Genomic DNA, 5,405 nt, shown 5'->3' on the forward strand with positions numbered 1-5,405 from the left:
CCCTCAGCGCATTCAGGCTAACTTGATTAGCTGCTTAGCAGTTCTCAGGCATCCCGTGTAGGAGTACGCCGCCGAACGCAGTTTTTCCGGTTCCAGTTTGGATGGTGCTGAGTAAGTCCTTCGAAAGAAGTGTACTTTACACTGTGGAACAGCAACCGCGTCAGGCGAGCTGTCCCAGCGGTTCCTGGTTTTAGTTAGCGAGGTAGCCGACGCTGTGTAACTCGGGCTAACGCGTTACGGCGAGCTGTTTGTTCAGTGTCCGGCTAGGGTTAACTTGTTAGCAGGCCACAAACCACATTAGCGTCTCACTAGCATCAGCTTGTTAGTCGACCTAGGGTTTGGTTAGCATTAAGTTGCTAACAATATTGGCTAGCGGAGTGCAGCTAACGTGTCACGACAAGCTGACTCCCGCAGCGACTAGCTCGGATTTTAACTCCCGCTGCTAGTCCCAGCTACTTACAGGCTAACGTGTCGAGACGAGCCCGGTGTAGCCTAGTCTCACCCCTTTTCGCTAACCATGTCTACGGCTCCTACCCCCGCCAAAAGCTCGGAGCCGACGGCCAAAGAGGCTGCATCCCGCCCGTGCCCCACATCATGCGGTGCCACCATCTCAGGCAGGGACCCTCATCCAATGTGTATCGTCTGTATGGGTGCCAAGCATGCTCAGCTTCACTGGCGGACCCTCAGGGATGCCCACACTGTGTTTTGATGCCAGAGAAAGTCCTGGAAAGGAGGCTGAGAGTAGCAGTAATGAACAGTCAGGACCCCTGCCTTTCGGCCGCTACTGCTACAAGCAATATCCATCATCCGCGAGCCTCTACAAGCTGGGCGGACATGATGGAAGAAGAGTCCCCGCTCATGCCCCCATCATCCGAGGACCTCCTCGATCAAAACGTGGGCGAGCCGGGTGGCGAGGACGCGGAGGGCGATGCCGCGGAGGGCGATGCCGACTCCGACCTCCACGACCTGGAGGATATGGATGAGGAACAAGAGGATGACTCTACCTTTCCTTCCCAGCAGTCCAGGCCACCAAGTGGGGCTGAAGTTGCACCCCGGTGGACAGCAATTTGTATGAGGTCTGCAAAGGGGTGCCGCCAAGCTAGGCATCCCATGGCCAGCCGCCCAGGATGCCGAATGGGCAGAACGCAACCTGTATGACGGCAAGAGGCTCCCACCAGCCTTGCCGTCATCGAAGCAGCTTCTGCCAGCAGTCCTGGCCTGCATGAAAGAAATTAGTCGCTATTGGTCAAGCCCTTTTAAAAGCAAGCTTCCGACCAAGGGCTGCTCTAAGCTTGAGATCCAGGGGATGGGTGAACTGCGGCTGACCGAACCCCCATCAGTGGAGCCTTCAGTGGCGTATCACCTTCACCCTAACCGCAGGGTAATCTCAGCTTCTTCTAGCATTTCTTTGCCCAACAAGATGGATCGCCTCACGATTTATCAAAGGATGTACAAATATGCTGCACAGTCAGTATGCTCGCTTAATGCAGCCTTCAACCTCTGCTTACCCAGAAAACCTAACTCTCAGCCCCAGCAGGTGCCAAGAGCTGGCTTTGCTGCAACAGCAGCAGCTGTGAGAGGGGGACGGAGTGGGGTCAGAATGCAGAGAGGAGCAGGAGGCCCGCAGTCTGCCCACCAGGCTAAAGTAGAGAACCAAAGACCTTGGGGCAAGCATTCCTTCGCAGCAGCTGCTGCAAAGAACAAGCCGTCACACCCCGGAGAGGGGAGAAGAAGCGGTCAGCCTAGCACACCTGCAACATTCGGTGTCACCCCTCCCTTCTCCCCCAAAGAGAAGGAAGGTGTTAGAAGGGGTAACCAAATCACTCCAAGGTTCAGGGTCTCTGGAAGTTTCCAGTTCACTAGGAGCACACTCTCAGTCTCCTCCTCCAGTTCAGGGAGGACAGACTTGTGGACAAATGGTGCAGTGTCAACAAGCACTCCTAAGCACTCTGTCTATGTCACCAAGCACTGCCCAGAGTCACCAGACACTTCACTGTGTTTTGGGGGTAACAAAAGAAATAAAATGTGCATTTCTGCAGCCAGGCAGTTTGCCAAGGGCAGAATGTCCCCCCAGTTTCAAAATAAAAACAAAAGAAAATCACTGCCATTTGTCTTTGTTCCCAGCAAGGGGAGCTCATGCTCTTCCCGAGGGGAGAGCCCCAACTCCTTCTCGGGAGACAGGGGTGGCGCGCATTCGCAGTTCATCCCTGGGTCTTGTCAACCATTTCCCATGGTTACAGAGTACAATTTGCGTTAAAACCACCGAGATTCAGCGGAGTGTTAGCTTCGGTGGCCAGTGGCGATTCAGCGAATGTACTGGAGGAGGAAATATCCTCCCTGTTACACAAACAGGCAATCAGAGCGGTTCCAAGCAAAGAAGCTCAGCAGGGCTTTTACTCCCGCTATTTCCTCATCCCGAAAAAGGACGGAACATTGCTCCGTCCTATTCTGGATCTGCGTGTGTTAAACAAGCATTTGAAAAAGTACACGTTCAGAATGCTCACACACAAGATGCTTTGTCGCTCAATTAACACAGGCGATTGGTTTGTTACAATCAACCTATCAGACACATATTTTCACATCGGCACACAAGAAATATTTCAGGTTCGCTTATCAGAGCGTAGCGTACGAGTTTCAAACTATCCCATTCAGGCTATCCTTAGCCCCAAGGGTGTTCAGCAAATGATTGGAGGCAGCGCTGTCTCCATTAAGGAACAGCGGCAAAAAAAAAAAAAAAAAAAAAAAAAAAAGGAACAGCGGCATCAGAATATTCTCTTACATAGACGATTATCTAATATGCTCACGATTGAGCCAGCAGGCGATCAAAGACTCCGAGGTGGTAGTGAATCACCTCACGGAGCTCGGGTTCACAATCAACCTGAAAAAGAGCCACTTGGAACCCGCACAGTTTACAGGGGGCTCAGAATAGACTCCATCTCCTATCGTATCGAACTTTCAAAGCGGAGGATCGCATCCTTCACTCGCTGTCTTTCCCGTTTTCAGCTGGGGAAAGTAGTGCGGTTCCAACTCTGTCTCCGCCTCCTCTGCCTCATGGCCTCGATGATATCGGTGGTACATTTGGGGCTGCTTATGATGAGAGATTTTCAGCGGTGGGTCGCTTCTCTGCAGCTGTGCCCTCGCCGACATCTCAGTCGTGGTGTAAAAATAATGCAGCCGTGTATCGCGGCTCTCCGGCCTTGGAGGAGCCCGACAGCTCTCGCTGCGGGGGTACCTCTCGGGGCAGTATCATCGAGGGTGACACTGACCACAGATGCATCCCTGTCAGGTTGGGGTGCCACTATGATGGGCAGAGCAGTGAATGGCGTTTGGTCACAGAGACTCGCTATGAATCACATAAATGTGCTGGAGCTCCATGCGGTTCTCCAAGCCTTATGGCATTTTCTGCCGTATCTCCGGGGACAACATGTTTTACTGAAAACAGACAACTCCACTCTAGTTGCTTATATCAACCGCCAGGGCGGCACCCATTCCCGGCAGCTACACAGATTAGCCAGGGAAATAAATGTGTGGAGCAACACTCGGCTCCTCTCCCTTCGGGCAACTCACGTACCAGGAATTCTGAACAGGGGGGCGGACCTCCTGTCCAGAGGAAATCCACTGTTCGGAGAATGGAGGCTTCACCCACAGGTGGTGGAGCAGATTTGGCAGAGATACGGCCGGGCTGCCGTAGACCTCTTCGCCTCGCAAGAAAACACACAGTGCCCTCTGTCTATCTCCCTGTCAGACGCACACGCTCCACTGGGTGTGGATGCGCTGGCCCATCCATGGCCAAAAACTCCGCTGTATGCTTTCCCTCCCCTCAGCCTGATCCCCCCTACACTGATCAGAGTGAGGGATCAGGGGCTGTCACTGATTTTAATAGCTCCACTGTGGCCATCCAAACACTGGATAGCAGAAATCATCCAGCTTCTGGTGGACGAGCCATGGCCACTCCCCATCCGCAGGGACCTTCTGTCTCAGGTGCGTGTGGAGATATACCATCCCCATCCAGACCAGGTTGCTCTCTGGGCCTGGCCCAAAGGTGGAATTTGAAGGCAGCAGGCATGCCTCCGAAGGTTATTGAGACCATTCAGAATACCAGAGCCTCCTCCACTCGTTCCATTTACAGCAGTAAATAGCGTGTTTTTGAAGAGTGGTGCCATAAAAAGCAGATTATCCCTTTTCAGTGTTCAGTGGTGGAGCTGTTGTGTTTTCTTCAAGACTTGCTGGACAAAAGGAGAGATTTTTCCACCATAAAGGTCTATTTAGCAGCTATTTCAGCCTGCCACGTGGGGTTTGGTGATAAACCAGCTGGTCAGCACCCCCTTGTATGTCGCCTCATGAGAGGGGCACGTCGAACGCTCCCAGTCTCTAGACCACTGGTCCCTTTATGGGATCTGTCAGTCATTTTAGATGCTCTCTCCCACCACCCTTTTGAGCCTATTGGGGCAGTAGGGTTGAAGTTTCTCTCTCTTAAAACCGCTCTGCTGTTGGCTCTAACCACAGCCAAGCGAGTTAGTGAATTACAGGCTCTGTCTATTCACCCCTCTTGTCTACAGCTGGCCCCGGGACTCTCTAAGGCACATCTGAGGCCTAACCCAGCCTTTGTCCCTAAAGTGTTGGAAACATCATACAGGAGCTCTACAGTAGAGCTCCTGGCTTTTCACCCCCCTCCATTCTCCTCAGAGAGGGAGCAGAGGCTGAACACTTTGTGCCCTGTCCGGGCCTTGGGGACTTATGTTGACAGAACAGCTGGATTCAGGAAGTCAGATCAGCTGTTAGTTTCCTGGGCCTCCCCTCACAAGGGCAGGCCCTTATCACGCCAGGGGCTAGCTCATTGGATTGTAGAGGTCATAGCTCTGGCTTATAGCTGTAAGGGCTTGCAGGCCCCCCCGGGACTTCGAGCTCACTCCACTAGGGGTGTGGCCACATCCTGGGCTTTGTTCAGAGGTGTATCAGTCCAGGATATTTGTGCAGCGGCAAGCTGGGCTATGCCACACACGTTTGTCCTGTTTTATCGGCTGGAGGTTGCACAGTCATCCCTGGCTCAGGAAGTGCTGGATTCTGGTGCCTCAGGTTCGACCTGAAATCCTGGAGTAGTACTGGAGCGTAGCTTTGGGAGCTGGCGCAATCCGGGACTGGGCCATATCTCCCATAGTGAAACACTGAGCAAAGTTAGAAAAAGAACATTGGGTTGCTTAACGTAATCCCTGTTTTTTTGATAACAGAGTGAGGTGTTTCACCAAAATTTCCCTCCTTGCTTAGGCACGGAAAGAAATCTGCTTGGAATGAGTTAGGAGGAGCTGGTCGGCCGTGTTAGAATGAGGAGGCGGAGCCCTGAGCATGGCTCAACAGGGGTGTCATAGACACACGTGGTGTCATTGCAGCTTCCGTAGTTGGTCACG

At 52.8% G+C, this 5,405-nt stretch overlaps 1 pseudogene; it reads left to right on the forward strand.

The window, feature by feature from the left end:
* Positions 1-834: 834 nt before the first annotated feature.
* Positions 835-5,087, forward strand: LOC111501718 (uncharacterized; annotated as a pseudogene).
* The last annotated feature ends 318 nt before the right edge of the window (positions 5,088-5,405 follow it).

This window comes from Maylandia zebra, linkage group LG19, assembly GCF_041146795.1.
Source record: "Maylandia zebra isolate NMK-2024a linkage group LG19, Mzebra_GT3a, whole genome shotgun sequence".
Classification (NCBI taxonomy): domain Eukaryota; kingdom Metazoa; phylum Chordata; class Actinopteri; order Cichliformes; family Cichlidae; genus Maylandia; species Maylandia zebra.